The sequence below is a fragment of the Schistocerca serialis genome, chromosome 1 (genome assembly GCF_023864345.2).
Source record: "Schistocerca serialis cubense isolate TAMUIC-IGC-003099 chromosome 1, iqSchSeri2.2, whole genome shotgun sequence".
Lineage (NCBI taxonomy): Eukaryota > Metazoa > Arthropoda > Insecta > Orthoptera > Acrididae > Schistocerca > Schistocerca serialis.
In genome coordinates, this window is record NC_064638.1 from 555,135,940 (window position 1) to 555,154,962 (window position 19,023).

A 19,023-nucleotide genomic window follows, 5' to 3' on the forward strand; every position below is an offset into this window, starting at 1 on the left:
TAAAACAAGAGCGTTATTGGTAAGTGTGAAAGATGATCTCGGCTTGTGGAAGACTGGCATATACCAGATTCCCTGTTATATTGGACAGACAGTGCACACTATTATGATTGTTGCTGAAAACATCAAAGCCACACATGACTGAAGTATCCTTAAACAAGTCAGCAGTCACAGAGCACTGTTTGTCTGAAAAATGAGATGGATTATGAGTGTACCTACATCTTGATCCATACTTCTAAATATTAGGACAGCATTGTCAGACAGGCCATCAAAATTCGCACCAGGGATGAACTCATCAACCAAGACTGCGGTTATAATCTTAGCAAGGCACAGGAACTAGCACTGAGTATAATTAAGAAGACACTCAGCAATGAAAACGACCTGGTGAGCTGGGAGGACTTAGCAACTACACCGACACTACCACAGTTGCCGACCCGTGAGTCTCCATGACTGCTGACCCCCACCCGTGGGTGCGGAGGAAATGGCCTGTGGGGGGAGGGGATATATGCCGACCACCTGCAATCAGGAGCTCAGTTCGTCAAAGCACCTTATGACGGTGACATGTCTGATCACCGAAATATTGTGCTCGTTGGACACTATGAACTAGCGGTACACCCGTGGACTTTTTGATCAGTTCAAAAGAAGAACAGAATGGAAGTTTTTGAAATATTGTGCTACAGAAGAATGCTGAAGGTAATATGGGTAGATTGGATGTCCAATGATTCTCATTGGCATAATAACCAAAGATATGAGGATCATTAATTTCCAATGAATTACAACATTATTCATGAAATTTTAATTATACCTAACAACAATAGATACCACCGAGAAAAAGGAGACTTCTAAAAATATGTCTGAAATAAAATCTAGCCACTTGCTTGGTTCCTACAAGTGGCAGTGATGTAAAATTGTTCCCAGCTGGTACTTGAAACTGTGTTGGACAGGGATTAATGTATCATAATTTTTGCTTATTCCCTCATTTCATATTTTTCACATGTGCTAATGGTGCCACAGCAATTTACACATTGGATTCATAATAAAGACAGCTAGAGTTCATATCCTTGCTTAGTCATCATGATTAAGGTTTCCTACAACTACCATAAACCTTTCAGTTGAATAGTACTTAAAACAAGTTCATCCCTAATTATTGTCCAACTGACCTAGTGTCTGCCTTATGATGACCTATATTTTGACAGAACTTTAACTTCAACCCTCCTCGTGTTCTAATTATGCAGTGGAAAACTACTGTTCGAGTCATGAGTTGCCTGAGTGCAACTTTAATTTATATTTCATTTGTTTACTTTTGTTTTTAGTGGGAGAAGAGGGAGATACGTGAAAAATTCTACAACATATAACCTAATGATCACTGAAAGCTGCAGAATATGACAATGATGGCATTTCTGAAACACTTTGTAAGGAACATAACATTCCTCTCAGTGCATCTACTGCTTACATTTTTTTCATTTTCCTTCACTTCTTCCACATCTTTTATTTGGCTCACTTTTTATGTTATATACAATGGGAACAGAATTCATGGCATATACAAAGACTATTATGACTTACTTTTGTTACCCATTCTAAGAACTTAAGTGTGGCTTTTGCAATATGGCTAACTTTTCTGTCCATGTTCCAGGAACAGAAATCAGCAGATCAGTATTAAAAATGGGATCTGAGAAGCAACTGTGTATTAGGCAATGGTATGAAGGGAATTCTTCTGTGCGAACCAAATTTCATGCATTTATATTCATCAATGCTTGCTAAAATTTTTGAGTCCATACAGTCTACATCGCACAGAAAAGTAATGATTGGAAGGTTTCAACAGAGGGAAAAGCAGTGTGGAAGATAAACCACAATTAATTGTTAATAAAGGAAATAAGTCCTTGTAATGAGTTCACAATCACACTGAAATTTTGTGAGTAATACTGTCTAGATTTCTTTGTGGCTTTTTATTGTTTGGCTACTGCCTTCATCTGATCCAAACTTAGAATTCTGGTTTAGCAATTCTAAGTTCAATGCCAGTGTGCAATATAACCTATGATGAAGACAGACGTGAAGGTGACTCCCCTGTTTTGGTATAAGTTTTATTGCACTTTGACACTGAATTTTTTGTCAGAAGTTATAAGTTTGGATCTGATGAAGTCAGTAGCCCAAATATGTCAGAAAACATTAATAAAGAAAGTAAATCATTAAGAATCAAGACGGCATTGCTAGCAAAGGCCACATTCAGGCCAGATTTACCCTCTGTTACCCCAATAAATAATATATGGATCAGCTCATTCATGGTTGATATAACAATTATTAATATATGGGTTTAGATAGTACCACAACTGGATTATATATATACTATGCTCCGCTGGAGAAACTCATTGTCATTTCTGAACAGAAAATACACTGTATGAAAGTCGGTGGCCATTTCTTCTACTGACTGGGTTTGAAGATGAAGATGATGATAATGATGATAACTTGTGACACAAAAAGTTCAAGACACCGTCCTTAAAACAGAACAGAACTATTTTATATAATAAAATATAATGTATTTACCTTTGAAAATGTTTACATGCAATTGGTGTTGTCATGCAAAATTTATACACACTTATAATTACAACATTACAGTGATTTTAGATGGATCCTTACCTAATTATATTACAAGAAGGCTTTTACTTACACCAACCAATCACTTTTTGCTAACGTAATACAGTACGCCAAAATGAATCAGAAAATCACATTCATGTCTTTCTAACTATATAATCTGAATTAATAGAGGGAAACATTCCACATGGGAAAAATATATCTAAAAACAAAGATGATGTGACTTACCAAACGAAAGCGCTGGCACGTCGATAGACACACAAACAAACACAAACATACACACAAAATTCAAGCTTTCGCAACAAACTGTTGCCTCATCAGGAAAGAGGGAAGGAGAGGGAAAGACGAAAGGAAGTGGGTTTTAAGGGAGAGGGTAAGGAGTCATTCCAATCCCGGGAGCGGAAAGACTTACCTTAGGGGGAAAAAAGGACGGGTATACACTCGCACACACACACATATCCATCCACACATATACAGACACAAGCAGACTATATAATCTGTAAGAAATTACAATAATCATAATTTTGTCTCTGTAATGCCTTATACAATATGGTACAGTGAATCAACATAGCACAATGTTAGCGTCATAATATATTACAATTTATAATTTTGTATTCTCTCATCTCAAACCTCCAAGTCATCTATTGTACAATTTTTCAAATTCCTTCACAATATACAAGGCTTTACTTTTTACATACTTCGTTATTATGCTTTTAAATTTATTCAGAGGCAATGAGTGGGCATTTTTAGGTAGTTTGTTAAAATATGTGGCACCAAGATATTTATAGGCAACAGCCTTGCCGCAGTGGATACACTGGTTCCCGTCAGATCACCGAAGTTAAGCGCTGTCGGGTGTAGCCAGCACTTGGATGGGTGACCATCCAAGCTGCCATGCGCTGTTGCCATTTTTCGGGGAGCATTCAGCCTCTTCATGCCAATTGAGGAGCTACTCGACCGAATAGTAGCGGCTCCGGACAAAGGACACCATCATAACAACCGGGAGAGCGGTGTGCTGACCACATGCCCTCCTATCCGCATCCTCAGCTGAGGATGGCACGGCGGTCGGATGGTCCCTATGGCCAGTTGTGGCCTGAAGACGGAGCGCTTTAAGATATTTATAGCTGCTGTGGACCTCTGCTAATCTAGCATGTGACTTGTCAGTTACATGTCTATGTCTAAGGTTTTGGTGATATACTGACATTTTGAGGTCAAAATTATTCAGGTTTTACTTAGTATATACTAGTAAACTATAAATATATAAACTAGCTGTTGTTGTTGTTGTGGTCTTCAGCCCTGAGACTAGTTTGATGCAGCTCTCCATGCTACTCTATCCTGTGCAAGCTTCTTCATCTCCCAGTACCTACTGCAGCCTACATCCTTCTGAATCTGCTTAGTATATTCATCTCTTGGTCTCCCTCTACGATTTTTACCCTCCAAGCTGCCCTCCAATACTAAATTGGTAATCCCTTGATGTCTCAAAACATGTCCTACCAAACGTTCCCTTCTTCTAGTCAACTTGTGCCACGAACTCCTCCACAATTCTATTCAATACCTCCTCATTAGTTGTGTGATCTACCCATCTAATCTTCAGCATTCTTCTGTAGCACCACATTTCGAAAGCTTCTATTCTCTTCTTGTCTAAGCTATTTATCTTCCACATTTCACTTCCATACATGGCTACACTCCATACAAATACTTTCAGAAACGACTTCCTGACATTTAAATCTATACTCAATGTTAACAAATTTCTCTTCTTCAGAAACGCTTTCCTTGCCATTGCCAGTCTACATTTTATATCCTCTCTACTTTGACCATCATCAGTTATTTTGCTCCCCAAATAGCAAAACTCCCTTACTACTTTAAGTGTCTCACTTCCTAATCTAATTCCCTCAGCATCACCCGACTTAATTCAACTACATTCCATTATCCTCGTTTTGCTTTTGTTGGTGTTCATCTTATACCCTCCTTTCAAGACACGTCCATTCCGTTCAACTGCTCTTCCAAGTCTTTGCTGTCTTTGACAGAATTACAATGTCATCGGTGATTGTCAAAGTTTTTATTTCTTCTCCATGGATTTTAATACATACTCCGAACTTTTCTTTTGTTTCCTTTATTGCTTGCTCAATATACAGATTGAATAACATCAGTGATAGGCTACAAACCTGTCTCACTCCCTTCCCAACCACTGCTTCCCTTTCATACCCCTCGACTCTTATAATTGCCATCTGCTTTCTGTACAAATTGTAAATAGCCTTTCACTCTCTGTATTTTACCCGTGCCACCTTCAGAATTTGAAAGAGAGTATTCCAATCAACATTGTCAAAAGCTTTCTCTAAGTCTACAAATGCTAGAAACATAGGTTAGATAAGTCAAAGGGTCAGTACTGCCTCACGTGTTCCAACATTTCTACGGAATCCAAACTGACCTTCCCCGAGGTCGGCTTCTATCAGTTTTTCCATTTGTCTGTAAAGAATTGCGTTAGTATTTTGCAGCTGTGACTTATTAAACTGATAGTTTGATAATTTTCACATCTGTCAACACCTGCTTTCTTTGGGATTGGGATTATTATATTCTTCTTGAAGTCTGAGGGTATTTCGCCTGTTTCATACATCTTACTCACCAGATGATAGAGTTTTGTCAGCACTGGCTCTACCAAGGCTGTCAGTAGTTCTAATGAAATGTTGTCTACTCCGGGGTCCTTGTTTCGACTCAGGTCTTTCGGTGCTCTGTCAAACTCTTCAAGCAATATCATATATCCCATTTCATCTTCATCTATATCCTCTTCCATTTCCATAATATTGTCCTCAAGTGCATTGCCCTTGTATAGACCCTCTTTATACTCCTTCCACCTTTCTGCTTTCCCTTCTTTGCTTAGAACTGGGTTTCCATCTGAGCTCTTGATATTCACACAAGTGGTTCTGTTTTCTCCAAAAGTCTCTTTAATTTTCCTGTAGGCAGTATCTTTCTTACCCCTAGTGAGATAAGCCTCTACATCCTTATATTTGTCCTCTAGCCATCTCTGCTTAGCCATTTTTCACTTCCTGTCGATATCATTTTTGAGACATTTGTATTCCTTTTTGCCTGCTTCATTTACTGCATTTTTATATTTTCTCCTTTCATCAATTAAATTCTGTATTTCTTCTGTTACCCAAGGGTTTCTACTAGCCCTCGTCTTTTTACCTACTTGATCCTCACTGCCTTCACTATTTCATCTCTCAAAGCTACCCATTCTTCTTCTACTGTATTTCTTTCCCCCATTCCTGTCAATTGTTCTCTTATGCTCTCCCTGAAACTCTGTACAACCTCTGGTTTAGTCAGTTTATCCAGGTCCCATCTCCTTAAATTCCCACCTTTTTGCACTTTCTTCAGTTTTAATCTACAGATTATAACCAATAGATTGTGGTCAGAGTCCACATTTGCCCCCGGAAATGTCTTACAATTTAAAACCTGGTTCCTAAATCTCTGTCTTACCATTATATAATCTATCTGATACCTTTTAGTATCTCCAGGGTTCTTCCAAGTATACAACCTTCTTTCATGATTCTTAAACCAAGTGTTAGCTATGATTAAGTTATGCTCTGCGCAATATTCTACCAGGTGGCTTCCTCTTTCATTTCTTAGCCCCAATCCATATTCACCTACTATGTTTCCTTCTCTCCCTTTTCCTACTCTTGAATTCCAGTCACCCGTGACTATTAAATTTTTGTCTCCCTTCACTACCTGAATAATTCCTTTTATGTCATCATACATTTCATTAATTTCTTCGTCATCTGCAGAGCTAGTTGGCATATAAACTTGTACTACTGTAGTAGGCGTGGGCTTCGTGTCTATCTTGGCCACAATAATGCGTTCTCTATGCTGTTTGTAGTAGCTTACCTGTACTCCTATTTTTTTATTCATAATTAAACCTACTCCTGCATTACCCCTATTTGATTTTGTATTTATAACCCTGTATTCACCTGACCAAAAGTCTTATAGCTCCTGCCACCGAACTTCACTAATTCCCACTATATATAACTTTAACCTATCCATTTCCCTTTTTAAATTTTCTAACCTACCTGCCCGATTAAGGGATCTGACATTCCACGCTCCGATCCGTATACGCCAGTTTTCTTTCTCCTGATAACAACGTCCTCTTGAGTAGTCCGCTCCCGGAGATCCAAATGGGGGACTATTTTACCTCCGGAATATTTTACCCAAGAGTATGCCATCATCATTTAATCATACAATAAAGCAGCATGCCCTCAGAAAAAAATTACAGCTGTAATTTCCCCTTGCTTTCAGCCGTTTGCAGTAGCAGAACAGCAAGGCCATTTTGGTTAGTGTTACAAGACCAGATCAGTCAATCATCCAGACTGTTGCCCCTGCAACTACTGAAAAGGCTGCTGCCCCTCTTCAGGAACCACACGTTTGTCTGGCCTCTCAACAGATACCCCTCCGCTGTGGTTGCATTAATGGTACGGTTATCTGTATCGTTGAGGTATGTAAGCCTCCCCACCAACGGCAAGGTCCATGGTTCATGGGGGGGGATAAACTAGCTACTGTCATAATAGTCATTTCCTTGGAGTACTGTCTACATGATTCTTGTGGTGTGAGACCTGCAAATCATATGATCGCCTTTTTTGTCATTTTAATACAGTTTTAGATACAGATGAGTTTACTCAGAGCAAAATACCACATGTCAGATGGGAAATGAAAAAAGCAAAGTATGCATACAGCAGCAGAGTTTCACCTACACAGCCTTTCAGCTTATGCAGCAGATAAATCACATGGGTGAATCTGGAGCATAATTTATTCCTATGTGTATCCCAGCTTAGACTTTATAATATAAATGGATCGATAAAAAGTCTACTCATGAAATGGTGGCAGGACAACAAACACACAAAAATGTTTAACTTTTACAAGCACTTGGAGCCAGTGGCTCCTTCTTCTGGTCAGAAGAGTTGAAGGGGAAGGAAGAGGGGTGATGGAAAAGGACTGAAGAGGTTTAGGGAAAGGGGCACAGTTCAGAAAAGTCACCCAGAACCCCGGGTTGAGGAAGACTTACAGAACAGGATGAGAAGGAAAGACTGATTGTAGGAGATGGCACTGGATGAGATTTGAAAACCTGAGAGCTTAAAGGTGTGACAGGATAATATGCAAGACAGAGATTACTACTAAAACATCATCCACGAGTTAATAAGAGTGAAAAGCTAAGTGCATTGTATGTAACTGCTTCACTATATTAAACTGACACCTGATATGGAATCGAAGAAGTTTCGCTGAGTTACTTTTCTTCTTGGGGCATTCACAATAAATACAATGTTTTCTGTTTCACTACTATTTGTATATAATGCATTAGACTGAAACAAGGAAGTACCCCTATCTACTGCTATTGCTACATTCAGTTGTAACTCATTCATGTTGGTATTCTGAGCAATTAATGCGGTGACATTTGCATATAGTACAGTGTCACAGAACAATACAGACGGCAGATCATTTATATATACACAATGAACACAAAGGATGCAAGAACGGATCCCTGTGGTACTCATTTTCTAACAGGTAAAGGACCTGCTTTTTGGTTATTCACACACCCTAACGGTTTTCTATTGCTTAGGTTTGACTGCAGTTGGAGGACAGTTTTCTCCCCTATTCCATAGAACTGTAGCCTTCTTATTAGGGTATTGTGGTACACTATATCAAAGGCTTTCCTTAAATCCAATAACATGGCACAGATTATTGACTTATTCTCAAAGCAGACATATATTTTTTTTATGATCCCGTCAACTACCTTCACACTAGGGAGGGTAGATCTAAAGCCATATTTGTGTATGACAGATTATATTATTATAATAAAATACTGGTACATCTGCTGGTACATACAGTTCTCTGTTATTTTAGAAATAAATGGGACTAGTGGAATGGATTGGTAATTTTGAGGTGGTGATGTGCTACCATTCTTAAAGACTGACTCAATCAAGGATATTTTTAGGCATTCTGGGTACACTCCCTCTGATAATATTTTGTGTATTATTTTGTTAAGGACATTATTAACTCTTTTGTTATTTGCTTAGTTTGAAAATTAGAAAACCCACAGTGATGTTCTATTCAGCAATTATTGAGTTTAGCTATTGATTCATTAATATGTCAGTAAGTTACATGACTCCATTCAAAACATTCAATTGCTTTATTGGGTAATGGTTGCAGTAGTACTTCTGCCTTGCTCACATCACACTTTATGTTGATCAGGGGATAATGGAATAATGTAGTATTTCTTTTGGCAATTTATTTACATTTTGATGACTTCCCATGCTGCTGTACATTTATTTAAAGACTTAAGAATGTGTCCCTCATTGGCCTTACATTTTGCTGTCTTGATTGCAGATCTGTAGTGCCTTTTATGATCTTTTATTTATTTGAATCTGCTTCACTGTCTTGTGACCCAGCATAGTAAAGTAACATAAATATTTTTAAGTTATCTAGTTGTGGTGTGTACCAGTATTTTCAACTTTCTGGTCTACAAAGAGGGTTATGTGTGTAATGCTTCTTATAATATCCAGGGCATATTTCTTCAAAGATTTCAGTTACTACTTCTAAAAATCTTTTGGTTGACTCATTAGCATCCATATCACATGTAAGTAGTTTATTCAGTCTATGAATGTTGATCTAGATTTTAGTTTAACTTCTGTTCATTTATGGGCCTAATGATTCTTTCCTGACTAGTACCTGTTTCACAATCCAGAGGAATTTAAAGCCACAGTCCTTCATGCTCAGAAATATGTGATTTGATTGTATTAAACTGACACCTGCTCAAGCAAAACTTACAGATAATGTTATCCATGAATGCATTCAATCTGGTGGGCTTGTCATTTATACAGTAAAAATGTAGTGACCTTAATGTGATGAGTAAATTACTTAAGCTTCTAATTCTACATCTATTGCAGTGGTTCTCAAACGTTTTGAGCTTTGGGTGCATTTTAAAAGCCACAAATAATTGTGGGTGCACTATATACACATTTCTGAGGAATATTTCACAACAGTCAATACAGGAAATAAATAGCTCGATAATATAACAATTAAGTCATTTTATTCTGAATATCATGTCCAGATCACAGAAAATACAACTTATATTAATAAGAAACATACATTACCACAGTATGAACAAATAATTTTTGTATAGAAAATGTGAGAGATTCATGAAGCACGATTATGACTCAAATGCGACGGCTGAGTGCTGTGTTGCCTCCTACCCTACCAAGACGAAAGGCAAGAGAAACTATTAAGTGAAACATATTCAAATGAAATAATGCTATAAAAATAACAATTAATTCAAATTATAGAGAAAAGAAGTAATGCAATACAAACAAAACGTACCTTACGTCTACTCTTTTTAGCGTTTATCAGAAACATGGGCCTGATGTGTCCTTGCGATTTCTTCAATGTTTGGAGATATATCTGAAAACCAAACTCTCACTTCCTTGTCAATACACTGAAGAGTTCCTCTCTTTTTACATTTAATTGTGGTGAGGTCAGAAAATCATAATTTGCATAAATAAGAGGTCAAAAATTGAAGTAAAATGTTCAAAGCCTTTTTAGATATCGACACATATTCATCTTTCATAGAATTCCAAAAGGATTCAAGAGACAATTCCTTATGCTTAATCATCAGTCAATGATTACCAGATATAGCTGCCAATCCTTCTTCTTCTGTTAATGTTACGCCAAATTCGCCTGCACTTTCGATGAATGGGTTTGGAATCCAATCGTACTGTTCAGTGTTGAGGGATGGAAAATATGAACTCTGTTTCTCTTTGAAACTTATTAAATGATTTACTACTGTTGGAAGTATTTCATATATGTACATGCTGCTTACCAATGGGAACACTTCCAAGTTACCTTGAACAGCTTTTCTTTTCCATGTTTGTAGTTTTCTGTGAAACACTTCAATTTTGTCAGTGGATGTGAGGATATTTTCTACTTTCCCTTGCATGCTAGTATTCGAAATACTGAACTGCTGAAATGTGTCGGCCAAATGTTGCAATCTGGCAATCCAAAATTCACTCAAAAGGAGGTTGCAAAAATGTAAATATTTCATTTCTTTGAAAAATGCGATAAGTTATTGTCATAGCTCATGCACATGGGTAAGTACTTTCCCCCTCGACAACCACCTGACTTATGTGTGTAAAAGCAACTGTCTGTGTTCTGACTCCAAGTCAACACAGAGTTTTTCGAATAAACTGGTTTTGATAGGGGAGCAGGAAAGGCATCACAGGACATTTTAATCTCCACTGTCTACACTTTTACAAATAAATTCATCGAACTTTGTCAGTATGATCAGGAAGGACTCAGGATTCACACACATAGCAGTGGAAGTTCCAAAACATAACAAAGTAATTTTTTCACTTACTACTGGCTGCATTTGTTGCCGCAGATACATTTTCTTCATAAGTAAGAGAGATTCTTTGATGAATTTTGCACAGCATACAAACCATACTTACAGGTGTACGGAACTCTAGAATTTTCCAAATCTATTAAAAACTGTGGTAAAAATTGAGATAATTAACTAGAAAATTGGAGTTTTTTCTAAACAGGAAGTGTAAAGTGTAATAGCTCATTCATTTTTTCATAAATTAAATAAATTCTAGAGTTTGATACACCTGTAAGTATGGTTTGTATGCTGTGAAAGACCAATTGACATGTCACCTGAAAGTTCTGTGATAACATCAAGCATACAACAATGGGAACATGTTTTCCTTCTGGGCCTGGATTCTTGTGCCTCCATGGCTTAACAGTGCTGCCAAAGATAACTTTCAAGTTAAGTTAACCTTCCTGGAAGCTTCTGTCGTGAATCTACTAGATCATTAACCTGCAGTGGAAATGACGCTCAGAAGTAGCACGGCTTCATGAACAATGACGATCATGTTCACATGTGATACTCATCTGCAGCAAAGAACATGAAATGAAATTCTTTGGGTCATGGTTAGCTCGAGGTCAAACAATAAGCAGCTCTCATAGATAATTTCCTCTCCCAGTTTCTCTTTTCAATATTTTATTGAAAACAGAACGGTCCTACGCATTTTCAATAAAATATTATTAAAAAATGACTGGTTGTGGATGTTATTTATAATTTTTTGATACACTGTCATGGTACCTAAATTGGTCATAATGGCCAATAATAATGCACAGTTCACTCCCTATGTGCTGTTGCAGCGACTCGGAGTTAGGTGGAATACATTCAAAATCATTGGGAATGACGCAAAACCTTCTGCATTCTATAGACAAGTTGTGATCACATGCACAGCACACAAGGCTCAGTTTCAGCATGGCTACCATCATATAAGATAAATTTCCATAGGTAAATCAACTGTGAAACAGAAGCACGACACAATCAGATAATATCCATAGGAGTTTCTGTCATAAAAATCCGTCAGCCGTCAAATATTTTTTTAAACTGTTTTCTTCTGATTCTGAACATTTGGATATGACCAGAAATTCATTAATGCTTGACAACACTGTGTATTAACTCAATGTTTATTTACAAACTTTAAGAACATAAGTGTTGTACCACTTGGTTACGGAAAGAAGGCATGGGATGAGGCATGCAAACATAATTTGCACGACACTACAGGGCGAAGGTAGTGAGAGGGGGGATGATTAGGAAAACTTCATGACCAGTGCTATCATCCATGGATGCCTGTGTGCCTGGTACTGACCAGCAACTAAGACAGTTGTATTTTCCACACAAAAGTAAGAAGGCTTCGCTAAAAGCGCATTATTTCTATCAGAAATTGTAAATTAAGGTAAGGCTGTTGTAATGCAGTTCTAATGCAAGGAGTTGAAGAAAATGGCATTTGAGGCATTTGTTAATTATGAATAATCATGAAGCATTATGTCGTAAGAAACATGCAGTCCATGGTTGCAGTCTTGAACTGCAAGTTTTTTACAACATGTCAAATAAGTTACTGTGTTGGCCACACCAAACTCTACCATGGGTAAAGTGTTACATTTATAAATACAGTTACATTCATTATGAAATGAATTAATCACTCCCACCACTGCATATTGTTATGATTGTAGCAATGTGGCAATTATCTGACCATTCTGTTTCTCCAGATGGCAGCATCCTGCTATCCGAATAACTATTTTTTTGTCCCATGAGTTACACTTTCCCTAGAATTCCTTACACTTCTTGGTGGTGTAAGGGATGACCACAATGGGCCAGCAATGGTTTTATCATCAATCATTATTTTGAAATACCTTTCACATTTCCCAAACAGACACTACTGTTAGATAGCTAAGATTAGCAGCAATGGAAGAGAGAAGACAGTTGGCATGAAATGTTCTGAATACTGTCAACACCACAAGGAGAATAAGTCACCTTATTTCCTTAACCAAACTAAACTATTTGACAAAATTTAAGGACTTGTTCTGTATTATACATGTCGTGAATTGGATAACATTGAGTAGCTATAGGTTCTTTTATATTTGGTCATACGTTTTCCTTAAATATTACAGGGCATACCCATAAATGAACAAAAGAAAAATTCGGAGTAGGAATTAAAATCCATGGAGAAGAAATAAAAACTTTGAGGTTCACCGATGACATTGTAATTCTGTCAGAGACAGCAAAGGACCTGGACGAGCAGCTGAACGGAACGGTCAGTGTCTTGAAAGAAGGATATAAGATGAACATCAACAAAAGCAAAATGAAGATAATGGAATGTAGCCAAATTAAATCGGGTGATGCTGCGGGAATTAGATTAGGAAATGAGATGCTTAAAGTAGTAAATGAGTTTTGCTATTTGGGAAGAAAAATAACTGATGATGGTCAAAGTAGAGTGGATATAAAACGTAGACTGGCAATGGCAAGGAAAGCGTTTCTGAAGAAGAAAAATTTGTTAACATCGAGTATAGATTTCAGTGTCAGGAAGTTGTTTCTGAAAGTATTTGTATGGAGTGTAGCCTTGTATGGAAGTGAAATGTGAACGATAAATAGTTTAGACAAGAAGAGAATAGAAGCTTTTGAAATGTGCTACAGAGGAATGCTGAAGATTAGATGGGTAGATCACATAACTAATGAGGAGGTATTGAATAGAATTGGAGAGAAGAGGAGTTTGTGGCACAACATGACTAGAAGAAGGGACCGATTGGTAGGGCATATTCTGAGACATCAAGGGATCACCAATTTAGTATTGGAGGGTAAAAATCATAGAGGGAGACCAAGAGATGAATACACTAAAAAGATTCAGAAGGATGTAGGTTGCAGTAGGTACTGGGAGATGAAGAAGCTTACATAGGATAGAGTAGCATGGAGAGCTGCATCAAACCAGTCTCTGGACTGAAGACCACAACAGCAACACCTGTAAATGTTCTAGGGCGCACCCGTGCGCCCTCGTGTACACTTTGAGAAACACTGGTCTAATGTCTAATGAGGTCTGTTCAAAAAAATTCTGGAACTTTGTCCACAAAATGTTTCTATGTTTATTTTTTATCAGGTGTACCAGTATGAAATGAGTATTAAGATACAAATGTGTCGATAGGGAACATTTGTTGTGAAGGGGCCTTAATTTTGTTTGTTTGGTTGGTATGACATCTGTCAAAGATATTTAGTATACATCAAGTCATGGAAAAAACAACATCATATGTTTTCATCATGTTAACAATGTCGAATTTTGTACCAGAAAATGATGATTTGCGGAAAGCATTAATTTTTTGTTTTCATTTGAAAAAATGTGCTGCAGAGTCACATTGAATGCTTGCCGAGGCATATGGTGATCATGCTCTATCAGAAGCAACATGCAAAAGATGTTTTCAACAGTTCAGAAATAATGATTTTGATGTAAGAAATGAAGAACGTGGAAGACCACCAAAAAGGTTCGAAGACGCCGAATTGCAAGCAATATTGGATGAAGATGATACTTTGAGTCAGAAGCAAATGGGAGCAATGCTAAATGTTGCACATCAAACAATTTCTGACAGTTTGAAAGCTATGGGAAAGATCCAAGAGTGTGGAAAATGGGTGCCACATGAATTGAATGAAAGACAGATGGAAAACCGAAAAACCATTTGTCAAATTTTGCTTCAAAGACATGAAAGAAAATCAATTTTGCATTGAATTGTTACTGGCAATGAAAAATGGATTTATTTTAAGAATCCTAAATGGGAAAAATCATGGGTTAATCCGGGACAACCATCAACATCGACTGCAAAACCAGATTGATTCAACAAGAAGACAATGCTCTGTGTTTGGGGGGATCAGAAAGGTGTGGTGTATCTTGAGCTTCTAAAACCCGGTGAAACTGTGAATACTAATCGCTACAGACAACAAATGATCAATTTGAACTATACATTGATCGAAAAAAGATCAGAATGGGCCAGAAGACATGGCAAAGTAAATTTTTACACGACAGTGTACCTGCACACAAAGCAAAATGGTTTAGGATACAACCAAAACAATTGGCAGGGAGCTGCTACCCCACCCGCCATATTCACCAGACTTGGCCCCTTCCGACTACCATTTGTTTTCATCAATGGGACATGCATTGGCTGAGGAACACTTCGATTCCTACTCCTACGAAGAAGTCAAAAATTGGGTGTCTGACTGGTTTGCTTCAAAAGACGAACATTTTATTGGCGTAGTGTCCACAAACTGCCAGAAAAGTGGTCAAAATGTATAGAAAGCAATGGTCAGTACTTTGAATAAAATGTTTTTACTTTTCAATTCAAAATTAGTGTTTCATTTTCACCAAAAAACGCTCATTTCATACCGGTACACCTGGTATTTGCTGGACATGGTCCCTTCCACGACTGATACACTACTCCCAAGACCGTTTCCACTTCTGGAAGCAGTCTTGGTACACCTCTTGCTGGATCACCAAAAGCGTTGTCTGTGAATTTTCTATTATCTCATATTTTGTTGCAAATCTTCGTCCTTTCAACAGGGTTTTCAACTTTGGAAATTAAAAAGTTTCAACAGGAGTTAGGTCTAGAGAGTAAAGTGATTTGAGGCAGCAGTGATTTGGTTTTTTGCGCAACAGTCATGCACCAACAGGGGGTGAACATGTGGTGTGTTAGTGTGATGCAAGACCCATGAACTGTCTTGCCAGATTTCAGGCCGTTTCCTTTTCACATTTTCTCGCAGGCATTGCAACACCTTCTGATAGTACCATCGATTAACAATGTGTCCCTGTGGCATGAATTCATGATGAACTAATCCTTCAAAGTCAAAGAAAACTACCAGCATGGCTCTGACATTTGACCTGATCTGACGAGATTTTTTTGGTCTTGGAGATTGTGAAGACTGTACCTTGATCTCAACATCATAACCATAGACCCACATCTCATCATCAGTTATGAATCTCTTAAGGGACATCTCATTCTCATTTGCTTTATCCAAAAGCTCTTCACAGATTGTAAGCTGAAGGTCTTTCTGGTCTTGACTCATGAGCAATGGGACAAACTTGGCAGCAACATGATGCATTCCAAGATGATGTGTCAGGATTTCAAGACATGATCCAACTGAAATGATACATTCTTCTGGAATCTCTCTGACAGTCAGTCTTCAATTTTGTTGACATCCCTGACACGAGTGTCGTCGGAAGACATCGAAGGGCATCCTGAACGAGGGCCATCTTTAACTTCCATCTTGCTATTTTGAGACTGTGTGAACCATTCCTAACACTGAGTGTAGCTTAAGCACTCATCACTGTACGCTTTGTGCATCATTTGGTGCATCTCTGTAAAGATTTTCTTGAGTTTCATGCAAAATTTACTGCAGATGCACTGCTTCTTTAACTCTGCCATCTCGAAATTCACAAACTGTGTGACACTACATTCTATTCAATACAGCACTAAACAATAACTAACAGACATACAACAATGAAACTTCTGGCAGTTACTAATTAAACATAGGTGTGTACAGGGATGCCAACAGCATTTCACTCCAACACATCATTGGTGCGAAATTATGATTGTTCTGGTTCTGCATTTTTTATACTTGAGAAGCAAGACTTTAAGTTTCTGGAGAGTTTCTATAAACAAATCTTCATTGTGATTGGGAGGATGATATACTGAATCTGCTATAATTTCCAGTCTTGGCAACAGTACTGCTGCAACTTCAAAGTTAGATTGAATACAAAGTACCCAATTTCATAATTTAGTTCGAGCATTTTATTAACATAGGTAGGTATGCCACAATGTTTCATATTTGTCCTGCAATAACCCATAACTAATTCATAGCCATTTGGTACACTTAACTCTAATTCTCTACATGATAACCAGTGTCCATTTATTACAAGCATACTACAGTTTAACCTCTCCCGTCAGTGTTGGAGTTTGACAAATTTATTGTTTAAGGATTGTACATTTACATGAAGCAACATAAGGCTTTTTCACTGTGAGCTGTTATTAATAAGACTACTTCAGAATTATAGGGATCACTTACTCTAATTGTCAGTTCCAGTTGTTCTACATTATTTTCTTTTAACACAGAGGAATATATATTCGCAGATGTCATCTTATCATTTATTGTAGTGGTTGTTGATGAAACACTGCTGTAATATTTCTTTTCTCTAAAAAAAAAGAGAGCCAGTATAATGCAGGGTGATTGGTTCTTCCTCTAGCTGAATAGAGCACAGACACCTTTCATTTCATTCAATAACCTTAATTTGCCCTTCGTGCTCATGTGAGGTCCATGCTGTATGTGTTCATGGTGGTTCAGCTTGCTGACATTTACTGAATACACATAGCCGAATTTTTTAAATTGTTTCTGTAACACCGTAATTGTGAGCTTCTATTTCCCTATCAACAGTCGACCACTTTGGGAAGCCATACCATACAAGTATGTTAGTTATGGCAACATTGGTGTGGTACAGTTGTAGAAATAATTTCCTGTAACTTCGCACTGCTGATTTGCTTTCATTTTTGTATACATCATTTGTGCCACCCATGATCACAATACAGTCATATTCATTCAATTTTCCGATTTTTTTAACCACAGAATTACATTGAACTTAGCAAAAACAAAATAATGAGAGTACATATTTTCATGAAGTCAAACAGCAAGTCTTTTTCCGTTGTTGTCAGCATAAATTACATTTTTTGTTTTCCCTGCCATTCGAACATTTTGGTTTAGAGCTTTAATAACATCCCACTGTGTATTGATTTGTTTGTGCTGGAGGATTTTTTGCCTCCTAAATCTTGGGGTGAATAGTTAGATAACACAAGTGAAGGAATGTGACTTTGTTGTTCTGCTTGCTTGTGCATTTTCTTCAGTAAAGTGCCTTTCTACTGCAATGAGTGAACACTTCCAGTTTCATTGTCTTGGGAATAACTGGTGAAAAAAAATCTTTTACATCTGCTGTTGTCCTTCATGCAAACTGAAAGTGACACTATTCTCTCTGAAGGCAATCTGTGGCACTCATACGCTGTTTCTTTGCTGCTACTTGTCTAAGTTGGTGAAAATGTAGATTTGCAGTTGACTCATTTCTAGTCTAGTGTGCTTTTTGTCCTTCCTCATTGAAGGATTCACCAGATTGAACATGACACTTCTTACTGCATTGGTTACAAGAAATACTATTTTGATGCATTTCTTACACAATCTGTCTTCTACAGTACAGGTAGTACTTTTGAAAAATGCAGCGGCCACGGTACTGCTCTGTTTTATACTCTTATTTTGCAAGTTAAGCTCACATTATGTTTTTTGCTATAGCAGTGTTTCAGATTGGCATTTCAGCCCTGTGATCCTATTTAGTAGCACACTGATGATTTCATTCACATGGCCTCCATTCTTAAATTTTAAGCCTATTTCACAGTTGTCACATTTATTGCTCACAAGATTTTCTGCTTGGCATTTTCATTAACATAGTTATCTTACATTTTATGTACATGATACCTGTTGTTGAATATTTTTTGCATGATCAGATATATCAGTTCATTTTTTGTGAGCAGTCATGAACTACATGGTCACTTCTTTTGAGAATTCACTTATATGTTTTTCCCTTTGCTATTTCCACCAATTTTGTTATTATATTACACAAAATGCACTCTGTTTCACTGCGTTAATATAACCCTTTGCTTTTCAGACACTTCTGTCTGGAATTATAAACAGTATTTGTGGACCAACTAAACTCACAACTTAAATTTGGCACCATTTTAAAAGGTTAAGTGATATTAACTGTCTTGAAATTCACTGTCTTACATTATTCTTGGAATCTCTGAAGAAAACACAGTCAGTAATGATGACTAAGTTGAAAAATGATAAGTTTTTAGTTAATATTTTCTGCTACAAAGCAATTTTAACTCTGTGCTCCTTTGGTGTCCACTAGTAAGATTACTTCCGTGAATCTGTGTACACTATAAGCTTTGTGAGGAGCTCACATAAATATTTAGTTATCAACTCAAAAAGATAAAGCTACATAATCAATTTTTGGTTTGTTTTCAGGTACATGTCTGCAG

At 37.4% G+C, this 19,023-nt stretch overlaps 1 protein-coding gene and 1 pseudogene across 1 annotated transcript in view; one reads left to right on the forward strand and one right to left on the reverse strand.

Annotated features, from left to right (window-relative positions):
- The window catches only part of LOC126475418 (uncharacterized), a 272,705-nt gene that overhangs the window by 30,534 nt on the left and 223,148 nt on the right, over positions 1–19,023 (reverse strand). The window lies entirely within an intron of this gene.
- LOC126430156 (5S ribosomal RNA) lies at positions 3,374–3,491 on the forward strand (annotated as a pseudogene).